Source organism: Atheta coriaria, unplaced genomic scaffold, assembly GCF_025399875.1.
Source record: "Atheta coriaria isolate IRGN ID8LTWV9N9 unplaced genomic scaffold, Caltech_Dcor_3.1 hic_scaffold_8_pilon, whole genome shotgun sequence".
NCBI classification, from domain to species: Eukaryota; Metazoa; Arthropoda; class Insecta; order Coleoptera; family Staphylinidae; genus Dalotia; species Dalotia coriaria.
This window is the reverse complement of record NW_027045450.1, coordinates 339,578-356,809: the sequence shown is the minus strand read 5'-3', so window position 1 is coordinate 356,809 and position 17,232 is coordinate 339,578. Positions and strand designations below refer to the sequence as shown.

Sequence of the window (17,232 nt, the reverse complement as noted above, 5' to 3'; positions counted from 1 at the left end):
AATCACGCCCGCATCGCAAACTTTCGAAATAACAAAACTCTTTTCTCCGCGTATACTCTTCACCACATTCTCGGAGACGTCGCACCGAGGTGTTATTTCTTTTTGTGAGCTGGCGTCTCGCGAGTTTACTCAATAAGTGAAGACACCTCGCTGAAAAACTTCGCGCACATTCAACTCGCGTCGAAACCTATTTAAAGCCACCGAGGACATAAAAAGTATTACAGACTGCATAGAAATAGGTTAGGTTAGTATTCCGCTGAAGAAAGTATCAGTAAATTTGCGTACACGCGAGTATCAGCGTTCGTTGTTTAGTGCGGGTGATTCGAGAGCCAAAAAAGCCCGTAACGTGAAATTTATTATTCATTCGTTTCCAGATTCGTTTCCTGCGGCCTAGCGTCGAGAACTATAAAAAGCGAAAAACCATTCGGAAAGATTCGCATTGAATCACTTGGAATCAGGACGAAAATCACATGGATAACTATTGTAAATCACTGATTAATTCCAACTTACCACAAGGACATCCATAAAATATCAGTAAATATTTTTGGTAAATTTACGCGGCGCCTCCACATATTGTTGATATTTGCTGAATTGTACAAAGAACTTTAGTTAAAAATAAAATAGAAAATAAATAAAACGAGCGAACATTGCAAACGAAAACAAATAATGTCGCAGGCTCGGAAATGAGACTCGGAGCAAGGGATTCAAATCGCAACAACTCCGGGATGACACCGAATGAAGTAAGCAAACGTACGAACAAGCTTTGGACGCAACATGTCGCTACACGACGGGGTGCTAGCGTACTGTAGGGGTGGTTGTAGGGGTTGTCAGAGATGTCGGGCAAGTCACAACTTTTACATTTTTATTGTGCATGCATGGAAATTAAATCACGAAGCGTCAACGTAAACCTAAGCAGTAGACTAGTAAAAAGTAACGTGGATACATACAGACATCGTAATAAAAACAGCTATAAAATGTCAAACGGAAAATAAAATGCCAAAACATCTAAATAATTAAAAAATAGTTGATTTCAGAAAAAAATATAAAAATATAAATTTTCCCGGCGCCTCCACATAATCTTTTTAATGTTAAAATTAATTTTTGATTTTTTTTGTCGAAAAAAAAAATTACTGTGGTTAATGTGAAAATGTGTTTAACATATTTGACTGAATGGTACATTTTGTGTTGTTGTTGTGTGCGGTGTTGCAACTGAGTAAATAAAATTAATCTACGTGAGCCGCCCCCCGAGTACTCGCATTGTTCCATCGCTGCTCGGATCCTAGGCTACACGTTGTAAAACGTACACGTGTACACTTTTATGCAAAACGTCACCTATTTTATGCGATATGCGGCAAAAGTTTTGCTCGCCAGCGACGACGTCGACGCGAATCGTTTTACAAGCGCCCCGACGACATTTTTGCCGTTTTCCAGCGCCATTTTGTTATTCTATTATTTCATTTGGTTGTTTTCTCGTTCGTGCGCGTCCCGTGCGGGTTCTTTAAAGCAATTGCAGCTGAAAAAAAACTAATACAACTTACATTCTGCGCTGGCAAATAAATTTCGACGCTTTAATTGAGGTTATATTAGTTTTTAAACATCCTGTATGCTTGTGCTTGGCGCAAAAGGTTGGAGTTGTAGGTTTAAGCCGAGGTTAATTAAATTCGTGTTATGTAACTGCGCGAAAAACCCACGGACAACATTCGGACGCGCACAACGAGATGGACCCAAAACAATCGGACGTTTACATCCCCTTGTCGGGTGTGCAGGTTTGGTTTTATTTCGGTTGCTCGCTCAGGATCACTACGACAATCAGGTGAATTACAAATCGTAAATATTTCTCACGATTTAAAATTTAAATTTAATTAATTTAATTTTATCAAGTTTATTTGTTACTTTCATGAATGAAGAGTGTATATATTAATGTACTGAGAATTAAACATTTTAATCATGTAATCAACTCAGCACAGAATTTTACTTGACGGTACTAATTTGCTTGTCGGCTCGTTTTTGACTTCTACTCTTCATTTCATTTTTTCTGCTTCTGCTTTCTGTTCTTAGGCTTGTTGATCGACTTTGCAACTTTGCGTTTTTTTTTTCAGCGCGCCCGCTTCCTGTTACCGTTCAGCACGTTTCCCTTCCGAGAAGGCAGTTAGCATCTTAATATCATTAGCACGCAAATACGCTGCGCTTTTCACTCGTTTTGTCTCACCCTGCCGCCATTTTCGACGCCTCAACGCACCCCCTAAAAACGAAGTAAGAAAAAAATTCTCAAGCTTTCAAAGTTGCCACCCTAGCCGGCCATATCTTATCTGCCTCTCAAGGTTTTTAAAAAGCCATCGCGTTTAATCATTTTCTCGTGTTTCTCGACGATTTTCGACTTTTTTTTGTTTTTTTTTCATCCCTCTCTGCCAAATTTTCACCTCAGCGCGACTTTATTACGAGAAAGTGAACTTTAAAACGAGTGTCAATTTACACAAAATTATACTATAATTATACCCAGGCAACCTAAATAAAAATTTATTAACTTCTGACCCATGAAGTAATGGAGCCGTAATTGTTGTAAACATTCTTAAAGAAAATAGCAAAACATGTTTGTCACACACAATCCGTCGTGTGTTTACGATGCACGGCATGACATGTCGCACAGCAAATATTGCAAGCGGTAGCTTTCCGGGCGAAGATTGATTGATCGGGTAGCGCGTCGCACCCCCGGCGCCTTCGCCATCTCACGCGCATAGAGACATGCCAATAGACATGTCAGAAACATGTGTCATAAACAGGCGCGCAGCGTCAGCCGAATCGCTTATTATCATTACACCCACACATAACAACACGCACCCCTTAGATATTTGCCACCCTACGGGATAATATTTTATAATATTATTCTTTAAAGATATTTTTTCAAAAGAAAATATTATTAATATTAATAAAGCGTAATATTTTTATTGTTATTTTGCAGAATGTAGGTGTATACAACCTTGAAATAGTCGACGTTAATTAAAAGTGTTAATTAAAGCACACAGCAATAACATTCGCAGAAACGTGAGCAGGAATTGTGCTTCTGGAAACGAGTTTTATGAATTTATTTTATTACATAAAGCCAAACAATATGTTTTGTAGAAATTTTATAACAAAACTAATTTTCTTTGATTCCAGTTAAAATAAAAATAATATTTTGTTGTTTTTCTAATTTTTTATCAAAATGAAATGATAATAATACTTTTTTTTTGTGGAATAAAACAAAGATTTAACTTTGTATTGAAAAACCTGCTGACAAAAGAATTATGCCTCGTGATTTACACGCACGACCCGCTTTTGTTTTGATGCTATTAAATCTAATGCGTGCCGTGTGCGAAAATTCGCAGTCTCGATCCTTTTCAGTTTTCAGCGCGCAGTGTTCGAATATACCATTCACATCCACCTGTCTGCAGTGAACTCCAACTCAAACTCAACATTCACCTTTTTGTTGTTTGTACACACACATACTTGTTACTTGCTACTTGTTAGTACAAAGTTTACTCTTCGTAAATATAATATTCGCTTTCATGTGCCGCTGCCGATGTGCGCGCGGCTAGAAAACGCGTCGAAAGTCGACCGGGCTCTCTTTCTGAATGTGCGCTATGTAGAATGAAGGCGAAAAAGTTCACTGCACGAACACGTACGTCGCGTACGTTCATGTAATGCGCGTAACACGTGTTCGCACCCCGGTTTTGCCTTTCATACATACTGAGGGTGAGAGGGTGTGCGCTCGTGCGCGCCGGTTTTATTCCAAAAGCTCCATATTTGGAAATTAATAAAGCTAGCATACGAAACGTACGCGTCTGAAACTTATTGTGTATACAAACCAGTATAGACAACCCACAACACATTTTATATGTATATTTGCTTGCATACCTTTAAAATCACAAAGTAAGTAATTATTTATAATGAACACTTTCATTAGTTGAGCTGAGTTTATTTTTTATCAAAGCACTTGGCAGCAGTGCAGCGTTATCAGTCGAGTAAATATTTGTCGGAAAAACGACGCGTTTCGCTCGATAGCATCCGGAATTATGAGGGTTTGACGCCGCCACCAACGCCGCCATCCTGGCGTTTGATTATTTAAAACCGGCCCCTCGTCCGAAAGCCAAATATTTGCTAATAAGATACGTGCTTGAAAGCTTGAACGCGCGGCGTTGCTGATATCCCGTGCCAATAACACCCCCATACACCCATGCGGCATGTTTACCCTTGATAGCAACACCTGAAAGTCGGAAAGGGATGATGTTAAAACTCGAGTACATCGAAACACACAGCTTGTGTGTCTGGTCGGACAGAAGCAGCGGTGAGGATAAGGATATGGATAAGGACGTGGATAGAAACGCGGATGTGAGTTAAGGGATGAAGATGTGAGTGCAGGTAGAGGTAGACAAGGGTGTATTTGCGGTGGGAAAGGTGTTGAGCGTGAGTTTTGCGGATAAATTCATAATTCGAGTGTCTATGATACAAACGTGTGTTAATTATCACGCGTTAAAGCCAACAACCCTTATCGGAGAGGGATGAGTTGAAAATTTAATCTGCATTTTATACAAAAATAAAATATATGCAACACTATTTACGTTACATGTAAATGTTTTGTACATTTGGTTGCATAGTTTTTTTTAAGATAAACATTTTTGATTTGTCCTTGGATACTAACTTCCGGCTTGCGGCAGGATGGGACACACGCATATATGCGCTGTAGCGTGTGGCGGTGTGCGCGTTCTAGGCGTAGGTCGCGCAAGCGCCGCCGCCACCGCCTCCGCCGTCGAACTGGAACGCCGCCGCCGAAGAGCAGCACATCGCGGCGGATCCGGCCCCGAGATAGCAGTCGCCCGCTGCGCCTGCCTCCGGCATACGATCACGAATATCACGAGCGCAACGCAAACTCAGTGCGTGTGCCAAAAACTTACGCTGTACAACCTCAAAAATTAGTTCGTGTCCAAATACAAATTTTCACACATTAAAGTGAATAAACTATATAAATATGTTAAAATATGTAAAAAATTATTTTAAAAACATTGACTGAGAGTGACATTTTGTGGATTATTATTAATAATAAATAGAAAATAAAGTGCATAAATAAATAGTGATTTGTGCATTGGTTTGTGGTGTGTAGCTGTGTGGAGAGTTGATTTTAAGACAGGTAAAGATTTTGCGTTTATGTCGTAATAAAATTTTACAAATTTTGTAAACGAATTTAACTTGTAAATCGAAAACTAGCCGCCGCTTTACTTTTCGGCGAGAATAGTTTTGCGAGGCGGCGGGGGAGCGGCACGTGTGCGTGCGGTGCTGCTCTCTCGATACGACGCGAAGAATTTTATTGGAAAACTTTCTGCTGTTGGGGCTGGGCGCTCTTGTGGGATTCTGGGATTCGCCCTAATAAAATGAGCAAAAGTTTTCGGCTCTTTTTACCACCGGATAGCGACTGCAAACTACGAATGTAACGAGTGGTTTGGTGGAAATTCCTCGTTTCTGCGATTCCACTTTTGGTCGGCGGCGGTTTCATTGAGGTTTTGAGCTGCATTCAATTGCAGGATTTGCTCAAAATTGCACTTGCTGAATATGAATGCATAAAATATTCAACTACAACTACAATATATGTTGTGATATTATAGTGGAATACGCAATTTGACTTGCGGTATACAAAGCGAACATAGAAATATGTATGTAAATATAATTTTGTTCTTATGACGTTGTAGAAAAATGATGAATAATGTCATACGATGATAAGAAGTTTCCATTTTTTCTTTTGTCTTCTAGAAGTATTTCCTAGAAAGATGCAATCTTAAAACATGAGAAGCATGAGTTAGGGGTGAGGTTGGAAGGCAGTTTTTTAAGCCCTGCGGCCTTGGTGTTCTCGGCTCCCTTTTCGCTGCTACCCCGCACAAGATAATTTGTCACATGTAAGAAAGTTAAAGTTTTAATGTCGGCCACGGCTGTCGCGTTTCCCACATATATAAAATGCGGAAAATGACGAGCAGAGGGTGGAAAGACCTCCGCAGCGTGTTCAGTTTTTTTTGCTTGCGTTTCGACGCTTTTTTCCTTCGTTTTGTTTGATTTATGAAAGAACAAATACGCAAGTTGCGCGGGCAGGAAATAACCAACAATGGCGTATTCCGTCTGCGTTCGACACGTTTTTTTCTTCTTCTGTTTATCCTGAGGAGGAAATTTTCTTTATTTTTTTACATCATGGTAGTCGTTTGTGACTCAGCTTGCAACTCGCGTATATTACTAAATGACAATGCCAATGACATCCTGCAGAAATAAATAATCAGAAAATTCGATTTGTGCTTGCGCTGCGCTAAAAAGGAAATCCTCGGCGTTGACAGTGGAGTGTGAGTGGACGAGAATTTAAAAATTTATTATCTTTGCAAAACGCCTTCGAAAGATTGGATTGAATTTCGATTCGCGCAGTGTGGCGTTTTTTGGGACGACGTTGCTTTTATAAATATTTAGGTAACGAGGATAAAACGCGCATGAATAATGTAGATATTTCCTGTAAGCGTCAGGAAAAAATACCGCCATTCAGACCGACCAACAAATAACTCGTATTTACACAGCGGCAGCGTTTTTTCGGCTTAAAATTCCCCAAAAAATAAAAAATAATAATTTCAATTTCGCATGCAACGCAATATACATATAAATTAGTAGCATTAGAATGGTTTTTGTCCGGTAGACAAATAGTTGAAACACAGCACCCACATAACCTATAACAAAACAAAAAACAAGAATTGTGTTTGTAGAGAGTCGAGTCTTTGGGCGATTTGTTTGCCGAGATAAAACAGGACGGCGGAGAACAAAACGCTTTTCAATCCCTTATCGTCGGATCCGGCTGTAGGGTTTTTCTGCGGCCGCGCTAGGGTTGCAGGCCTGTGTGGAGCATTAAATATTTACAGCCATCGTGATATATAGCCGCGAGACGGACGAGGCCTGCCTTCTGCCCTTCGCTGGAGGACAAATCACGATAAGAACCCACATCCAACATCTAAAAACAAAAAATTACAAAAAATAATATTTAACGAAATCAAGTCAAATCAGTTGATTGAAAGTTAAAGATTGAATCGGTAAATTGTAAGCAAATTGGTACGCTTGTGGAATGTGAAAACCGCCCCACTACTATTCAAATCCTTGGAACGTAGCTTAAAGTCCTTTAGTAAGAAGCACTCTCATTCGGGGCGCGAGGAATCGTCGTTTTCAGCCGACTCCCAAACGCGCCGAGCTCCACCTTTCGCATAATTTGAATTTCCTAAGTGTAGTCATGAAGCAGGACGTTGCCTGCAAGCGAGAGGCGAGTTTAGAGCATGATAAATGGATCCGAACGCGCCCGAAACCGATGCTAATGCTAGCGATTTCAAACCGTTTCCAAAACGCAACAACACCTTTGCTAGTAATTTCGCCAACACGCATACAAACGACAACTATTAATGCAAGAATGGAATATTAATTTACATAATTTCGACTGGTTTTGTTCACAAATGCGCGCTAGCGTCGTACACGAATGTGAAAGTTTTCAATGCGCAAACGTGCTCGGTAATATTGAATAATTGCTGGAATTACAGTGAGCGCTCGAGTCGTAAACGCAATAATTCGATGCAATTAAGATGAATCGGCGTGGAGGCGGCGGAGGGGATGATAGGAAAGCCACCGGAACGCAAAACAACTTGCTGGTGGCTTGTGCAAGTTGCAACAGGCACTAAAATATTAAACCGAATGGCATCGAGGCACGTTTCGAAGTAAAATTCCACAGTCGAAGCGATGCGAATACAAATATCGCCTATTAGCCCGGCGCCTCCACCCCAGAAATCCCATTAGAGTGAAAAGCCGAAAAGCGGGCGGTCATATCTTATTAATTCTAATTGCAATCGCTTTCCATTTCTCCTTCAGCCCCTTAGAAGACAAACATTCCTTAAGCAATATATACAGCGGCTGCGAGCGTATCTCGTGTGGTTTGCTGTACTTGACGCAAGTACTACAAGTTCATTATGTTTCGATATAGGTGAACGCGAACGCATTGAACGTATGAAAGCTCAAAAGCTTTGAACACTCTGCATGGTTATATATTTATACGCATACATGCGGAGCGATGACAAACACGTAAATGTAAATGAAATGTAAACGACAACGACGTAGTATGAAACACGCAACGTTCAAAACCAACCCTCTTGGATAGGAAATAATATAGGGGATGTGAATTTGTAACTTAGATGTAATGCATTACGTTGTGAAATACAAAAACAAAAATTATTTTCAAAACAAACAAAAACTTAAATTACCGCTCAAGAACGGAAAAACATAATTTTTCTTTTTACACCTTTATAGTGCCAGTTTTTCCACGGGTTTTAAAGACACCATATGATATTTAAAGCACACATAATCTTGGTCGGGACTAAAATAAATTAGTAACGGATTTTAGTCACGGGGTAGAGCTTACGTCAAAACCTAAAACAAAAACCTAAACGTGGTAATATTCATGTGACTAAAGTCCGTTTAGCCACTTGGTACTTAATATACTATTTTTAACTAAAAAATAAAATTTTATTTCTTTTTGTTGGTCTTTTTAATTTTTTTCAAGTTTTTTTTCACCTTTCAGTCACTTTAACTGCTTGCTTTTTTTTTTCCTTTTTCTTCTTTTGCCGCACGGTGCGCTTTGCGGAAGGATTGTAAAGATCGCCCGCCAACTTGAGGTCCCAATCAGAATCGATTTAGCCGCGCTACGCACTTTTAGACTTTCGCCGAGAGTCGCAACGAGTGCTCCAAGTGTTCTTCAGGCGCCCAGCTTCAAAATCTGAGTTGCTGCGAGTTTTCCGAAGCGACAAAATTGACTTTTTATTGCTTCCACACAAACACACCCACCCGGCACAGGCACAAATGGTAGAAAAATGCGCGCAAAGGACAAAAGAACGAGCGCGCGAGATTCTCGTTACGGCGACGGATTTAAGTGGAGGCAAAGTATTTAAGTTTGTTTTGCTGGTTGCTAAACGTATTGCCAACTTGGTATACAACTATAAGTGGATTTATTTCAACGCGAAATTTATTGAGGAAATGGTTTACCGCTCCTTGGAAAATATAATAATTGTGCAAATAAACTTGGATGTTATTTGTGTACGAAATTAGAAGTCAATATTGATGAGACCGATTGAAGTGTCAAAATAAAGCCTCCTGCCGGAAAGCCAGGAAGCGTTCGGTAATATTCTGGTGCGCAGTTGATGAGCGCTTACATGTTTGCTCGGGCAGACCGCGCGGCTTGTTTGTCCAATGTTTGTCGCAGGACGAGCACATTGTTAGCGGCGAGGATCGTGTTTGCGCACGGCATTGTATCGCGATTAGAAAAGCCAGTTTGTCCTTCGGGTTGTCATAATAGATTGCTAGTACACACATTGTCCTTTGTCTACATAACCACACCACTACCATCACACTAAACAGCATGAATCATTAATTTGATTATCACCACAACAATAACAAAAATAAACAGGGTTTAAGCGGAGTAAAGTGCTTAGAAACAAGTAAAAATCAACATGAATAAATTTATTACGCCAACGAGGCTCGAGAGGACCTTAAGTATCCTCCGGATGGGCAAGGATGCGTGTCTAGAATGTAACAAAAGCATGCAGAGTGGCTGGCCGAGGACAAGCAGCAGGTGCTCTTGTGTTTAAACGTCAATGGGCCTCTATTCACCATCTTGCTTCGATTGTCCTGGCGTACAAGTTTCACCCTATTTACGTGCTCACGACCGTATATACACTTTATCCAGCTTACGGCCCGAAAGGGATCGCCGGACGTCAAACGTCCCAGTTATGACCCGCGGCCCCCGCTCAAAGGACCCTCCCATGCCACTTCTTTGCATGTTTTCGGCTTTTCGGCTTTCTCGCACATAATAAACGTTGGACGTCATATGCATGCATTTGGTAGGTAGGAATATCTGCTCTTGAAAACGGCGCATAAGGTCGAGGATCAAATCCTTGGATTGAAAATAGGATATAGTATAAAGGATCAAGGATAATACTATTTTGAAAAGTCTCTGGGGAGCGTCCCAATACGTTTAATTCCCAGCATTTAACTTAATCGCTCAGTGTTAGCTCGTCCTTGTCGTAAAATCCGAATTCAATAAAACGGTTTACGACTCTTCTCCTCCCACTCAAAAGCCGCAAATCACGCAGATCTACCTCAATTGAATTTTATAATTTTCACACCTCAACTTTGTTTTGTAAAGTTCCGCTTTGTCTTCGTATTATAATCAGGTTTTGTCCTGCGACTTATTAATTTCTTTATAATTCCATGTAAGATGTGTAAGCGCCCAAAAAGAGAGGAAAAGTTAAATCATTTTTGAAGTAATTCGCAAATTTCAACCGCGCTCGCACTTATTAACGTAACAACATAACGAGCCAGCGTTGAAAAACTCGCCGGGTTTTGTTTCGAATGAAAAGGACGGCGCACTCGAGACGCAAGACGACACTTTTTGTTTCGTGCTTGAACAATTTCCCACATAAATTACACACCGCACAACTTTTCCATTATTATATTACTCTACTACACCAATTTTGCAACAAGTGCTTTAAAATCTTGAAAAAAAAAATCATAAAATTTTATTAAGTTATTTTGAAAAATATAAATTAAAATCATAAAATTTTAATCTTTAGGCAATAAATTAATTAATCCAGAGTGTTACCGCATGTATTCTGATGGTTTTGCTCGTTTTGATTGTTTTAACACCGCCACGCTGGTCTCATTGGAATGTTGTGTCCATTGTTCGCCCCCTTATTGCACTTCTTTCATCCCCGCACAATATGGCGACAATAGCTTCGGTTATAAAAGGGTTAATGTCGCAACATTCTGCAGCTAATAGTGGCGCAATAAAAGCGACTGTGATCAGCCATTCGGATTTTACTATTACTAAGCTAGCAATACAACCTTAGGGAGACCAACATAACCAACATTCTCACCCTTACTATAAAGAACATAGTGTTTGTACGTCCGCAACTTGATATAACTTTATACGTTTATGTTATGAAATTATATAGTGTACAATGTCGGCCATGTTGGTATTAACGGTAAAGTGATGACATTAATGCGAGGTGGTAACGAAGAAAATTTACTCGCGCCCTCGTCGAATTATTACCGTCGCGAGTTAATTATAAACCGGGTGAGGGTACTTTCAGGTGCGAACGCGTTCAAGAGGGTGGTGGTAACGCACGATAGGTAATAATGAATGAGCACGACGCGTTCACCAAAGCGGATTGCTAGTGCGCAACAAGCAATATGAATAGCATTGTCGATTGTTTAGTTGGTGTTGATGCGATTTGAAATTGAGGCAAATTTTCATTTAATGGCCTACAAAATGCCAAAATAATTCATTAATTTAGAAAGCCTTACAAAATTAACGCAATATCACCTTGAAAAGGCATTAAATTTTAATTGGTGAAACATCAGACACATAATTCAATACTAAACATTATTCACGTTTTTCTTTCGGAGATTTACGATGACATTAGAAAGATTAAACTTCTAAATCGTTCCCAGGACTAAAAAGGACACTTTCCCACCTATAAACCGTTATGCAAAGCGTGTCCCGTCGGAGTATTTTTGATATCACTTCTTTTAGTATCTTCAGAGTCTCTTAGCGGCCATTACACGACCAAAGTATCGATATTAGACGATATTATGTAAAAACTTTACAACTTTCTCCCCGAAAAAGTTGTTTAATTGACTTTATAAGTTAACTTAAGCAACTTTTTCTCTAACCTCACTCATGATTCATAAAGTTTGTTATGCTTTCGAAACAATTACGAAAGCAGCCGAAACTGTTTAAGCGCAATGTTTATTTTGCTTTCAATTCCGTTTGATTGTCAGTTGTTTTGTTGAACGGCGAGGTTGATTAGTTTTCGCAAGCAATCAATATTTGTTTTCAATTAAACCTTCTGGATTGTACCTCGTAATTGTTTTCCAGGTGTTTGCGCGCTTAATTTCGGAATTAAATAAATCCACACGCATAGATACAACTAAATTTTAGGTTAAGTTAGGTTAAGTTTGGTTATGTGCTATATTGACAGTTATGTAGAATTCTAAGATTACCAAATTAGAAACATTAGATGTTGGCGTGTAAGGTGAGCGGAAAAAGGAAAACGGAAAACGGATGCAACGGTTGGGAACTGAGCGAAAAGCTCTTGGAAAGTTTAAAGTAACCTAAATTGAAGCAGCACTATGTGCGCTATGAGTAGCGAGCAGGTTTTGAACAAGGTTCAGGATAAGGACGCGGATGTGTGGAGTATAATACGTCAGATTAGACGTTACTGGATACGTGAACACATTAGAATACTCAGCCTGCAATTAGTCTCTTCTAGGACGCACAAAATGAGTAAGAGCTTAAAGTGGCCTTGCATTTCCTACTAAACATAGCATTGTCTACAAACCTAGATAAAATATAGTATTCTACTAATAATATACATTATTTTATAAAATAAAGTGTGAAACTTTCGCAAACTTTTTATCTGCCTGTAATTCCCTTGTCCTTTATTGAACAGAACGCGCATTATTATTATGTAAAACAGTGTTCTACATTCGCCTCACCTCTTTCTTCGCCGTCAGTAAGAGTTTCAAAGTTGTCGCCTGCATTTTCTCCAACTTCAAGTTGAAGCTGAAGTTGAGGTCTATTTTTTTTTCGTTCTCATCCACGCCCATGCAAAGTACACGGTGCGAAAACGCGCAAAATAGTTCCGCAAGTTATAATTTCATTCGTTGTTTCGTGTGTTGCATACGTTTTATGCACGTTATGAGGAACTGTAGCTGTTCGGTAGAGGCGCGCCTGTCACAAACACGATCCGAACTCGGCGAATGAATAATGCGGTTGTTGCTCGTGCGCGTTCGCCACCTTAAACTTAACAGTCGAGCGAACTTGACAATTAGTTTAAGGCCCTTTGCCATTGCCGTCGACGACGAGCGAAGGTGTCACCGCATCGCAAGTGAAACTTTAAATTTAAAGCGGTGCAAGTGGTGCACAGGTCGTGAATGTTGCGCGTCTGAATGAGGGGCGGCAGCAGGGTGGCGACAACGTGTTATTAATGAAGCACAACGGTGGCAAACTACTCTACGTTTGTTAGTTTACATTGCGCTGCCGTCTCATGAATTAATTACTTTTGTCAATCAATAGATGACAAGTTCATCACATAGTTTACAACATTTTAATATTAGACAACTTTAAACTATTGAAAAATATAAATTTTTACGCTCTAGAGCGGTAAAAAACAAAATTATACTTTTTTATTGATATAATATGTTAAACATCTATTTATATAAATTTTCTGGTTTGACGTCACTTAATTTTACTAAATCCCCAACCACTAGCACGTTTACCCCCGCAATTTCTAAACATTCAGGTTTACACCAGCCCGATACGCCGGAATCTGACTCTGACGAGCTTACCATTAGAGAGTCTACTGCACGCTGATTTAATGGACGTGGGTAAAAAGCGGCGCGTTTCAGCGTTTCTAATCAATAGCACGATTTAATGAATGCTCGCCAAACGCGCCGAGATTAATAGGCGGGCACAGCGGGCACGGCGGGCATCACCGAGCTTTCGAGCTAATTAAATTTCGCGTCATCAAAGTCCTGTTGGCGGAAAATGAAAGCGCCGCTTTGGCAACGTGCGAGACTTTTGGAAAACGCAGTTTATAGAAAGGGGGCGACATTAAAGCAACCTCATAATGAACTACAGAATAAAAATACTCAATGTTATTGACCTAGTGATAAAAAAATCACAAAACATTTTTTAATTAAAAAAACTTTTTTTTCTAATGTGCAATCAAAATATCGCAAAAACTGAAAATAACTTATGAATTATTTTATTATCAAATAAAGAGTTTTCCATAGATTTGAAATTTTTAATCTGTCCCTCTCTATTGCTTTTAGTTTTCCGTAAAATAAATTTTTGATTCTAATAGTTCGTAATGAACTTATCAGACTTTAAGTGCTCCCATGTGAAATGACACACACCCAACAGCAAAACAAATGACAAATGAAAAGTCAATTAATTCCAAACAATGGAAGACGGCACTCATCGCGCACTAATCGAATCACACGTGTCATTGTCACACGCGTGCGTGCGCCAGCAAGTGCGTGCGCGGAAGAGTTCATTGTGTCTGCGTTCGCAGGATAATTGGACAATTCGCTCGAAATTAACAAGGTCATTAGTTCGCGTTCATCCACTGCCACTTGATTCTATTTTCACTCTCTCCGCGTGCGCGTACTGTGATAGTTCAAACAGTAAACACACCGTACCAAAAAACAAACATACCAGCAAACAAACGACAGGACGAAACAGGCCATAAAAGGACACACGACAAAAAAAAAACGAATTGATTTCATGTTCCATCTGCGTTATGTTTGAACGACACTGCCACTCCATGGGATAAAAATCTGTTGCGTTTGCTTTTTTATTTCACAGAGACACGACAGGACGATTTTCCGCTCGGCAGATGTTTGTCACGTGATAGAGTGAAAAGTTTTGAATTGAGTCGCGTGAAAAAGGTGTTTAAGTTGTGCGAGACGTGTACTCTGAAAAGGAAGGGCATTTAATAGCCAGATAAGGAGAGTCTCAGTGAGAAAATGAGGAAATTCGAGTTGAATGTGCATCGAAACTTAGACAACTTAAACTTAGAGTAATGATTCTAGAATCCAGAATTCAGAGTCACCCGCTTTATTCAGCATTGAATTGCGTACGCGTCGAAAAAGCAGCGAAAGCGTGAATTGCAACGCTGGGTGCGCGCGCGTTGGGCAAACATCCTGTTTGGCATGGCCGGGTTACATCCGCGCGCCGTCCGTTTATTGAATTATCTCGTCCGTCATTCAATTCGCTCCGCAACTCGCATGGGCGCGTCGGCAACTCTCAATGTTCCATTATTCTTATCGCCACAGGATGCGCTAACTAACTGACTGAAGCGCTCAGCGTTACATTTTTAGGCAACCCAATATACACGCACGCAGTGATAGGCAACTGAATAGCGTACAAAATTATGCACTTTCGGTGCGTGTGATGCAATTTATGGATTGGAAAATTTCGAGCCGAATTACGCCGTGAAATTGTCCGACTTCGATGTGGCAATAATTCACGTTGTGGCTGCGAGCCGCGCGTCCGAAAACGCTTATTATGATTATGATTTTGATTATGATTACAAAACCGCGCCACTGATAACATCGCTGATTCAATTTGCATTTTTAATTGGCTTTTATTCACTCGAAACTGAAAATTTATTTTTACTACGCAGTCATTTGCCTCGTGTGATTCCTGGCAGTTTTGACATTGGACAGGGCCTGTCCTTTTGTACGGTTCTTCGATGCACTTTAAACATAGGTTGGGGTACCTTGTATTTGTTTATTATATTGTGAACCCAGTTCACTTTATAGTTCAAGCTTTCTAAGTATAGCTTGATTTCATCTGGGTCCACTAGGTGGTCGATTCCCTTAATTACGATGCGGAGTCCTTTTTGTGTTTTGAGTTGGTAGGTGTAGTATTGCTTATTATTATCATCGAGCCATTTGGTTACCACCGTGTAGTCGGTTTCATCCGATGTTTGTAGTTTCGTTTCGTATAATGCTCCCCTTTTGAGGTCGACCAGGTAGTATTCTTTTTGATGATTTGGTCAAGTGATTTCGCCAATGGTTTGCTGCTTCTTTCTCTGATGAAGATCGTTTAGGTTTTGGTGCTGAGTCAGTTAGTAGTGATGCAATTTATGGATTGGAAAATTTCGAGCCGAATTACGCCGTGAAATTGTCCGACTTCGATGTGGCAATAATTCACGTTGTGGCTGCGACGTCCGAACACCTTGAGTGCCGCGACAAACAAATGCTCGGCCACAGTCATTCGCCTCCTATGATAATTTCGGCAGTTTACGACTAAAACAGCAAACAAATGCTAAAAATAAAACCGCATCGAGTCATGAATGCGCCCGAAATTAAATTCATTCATTTAGTTGTTTAGTTATTTAGTTATAGTGTGCATAACGAGCGTCGAGGTAGTCGTAAAATGTTTGCCATTAACGGACGTTTCGCGAGTTGAAAACTCGAACGCGGTGGAAACAAAACTTATCGAATTTCCATCCGCTGCAAGGCTTCCACCTGAACGGCAAATTGAAGCACAATTTTTATCCGGTTTCGATTTGCTCTTACGCGTAAAACAACTACAACTAGAAATGGGTTTAGTTCGAAAGCAAAACGTAGAGTACAATCGACTCATAGTAAAGTAGAATTCAGTCTAAACTATTACGACTACTATTAGTAATAGAGCTATAAAGTATCAACTGTTTGTACGTTTGTTCACAGCGCTTGTTTTTCTTCCCTGTTTCCTCGTTTTACTATTCGAGTGCGTCCGATGGGTAATTTTTATTTATGTCCGCCACGAGAGGCTAAAATTTTCTATAAATCAACGGCGTACACAGTTCCAAAACATGAAAAATACGGAATCGAATCCAATCAAACGCGGAAAATGAAAAGAATATCAAAAAGGGTTCGAAAACAATTCGGTTTTTAAGCGCGCGCATAAATCATTACAAAATTTAAACGAATCCGTGCTTTTATTATCATCGAACATAAATTGCACACGTTTTATTACCGTGATGATTTTAGTTTGTGGAATTTTTGGAATCGTGTGTTGATTAATTTAATTAATGCTAATTAAACGTCCGGTGGTTGCCAGCAAGAAAAAAAAAACAAACCGAATTGCCGGACATAAAACGGCAATTTGCGTTTAATTATATTCTTCGTCGGGGGTGAGTCTGTGCGGCTCTAATGACCACATACTCGTATCTGTAGGCGCCGCATCGCATGACCAGACATAACCTACTTTTATATTCTGCCCGCGCCCGATAAAAGCGATAATTCACGGCTGAAGCTTACAATTTTTTTAGATTTTAATTTTTATCAGCGCAAAGCGTTTTAAGCACCCCAAGAAAAATTATGTGTTTGAATAAATGTTCAATATTTTATAAAATATAAAATTTTCATGTCTTTTAGGTTAGATTTAAACAACTTTAATCTTTAAATCGATTTGTTGGGTTATAGCCATTTTTGATATTTTTGCAACGCAATTTGTGTTGTTTAACGTTGCAATTTTTCAGCCAAAATTTATGTCAACCTTTGCGCAGCTTTCAAAGTTAATATTTCACATGCGGCATATTTTGCGCGTATATTTATCGTGGCGGCAACACATGCGCTGCGCAGGCC

General features: G+C 39.8%; 1 protein-coding gene across 1 annotated transcript in view; it reads left to right on the top strand.

Annotated features, from left to right (window-relative positions):
* Nucleotides 1-4,835: 4,835 nt before the first annotated feature.
* Nucleotides 4,836-17,232, top strand: part of LOC135797359 (limbic system-associated membrane protein-like) — a 66,354-nt gene continuing 53,957 nt past the window's right edge. Inside the window, exon 1 of the mRNA XM_065309662.1 lies at nt 4,836-5,164. The gene's annotated coding sequence lies outside the window, so the exon portion shown is untranslated. The remainder of the gene's footprint in view (nt 5,165-17,232) is intronic.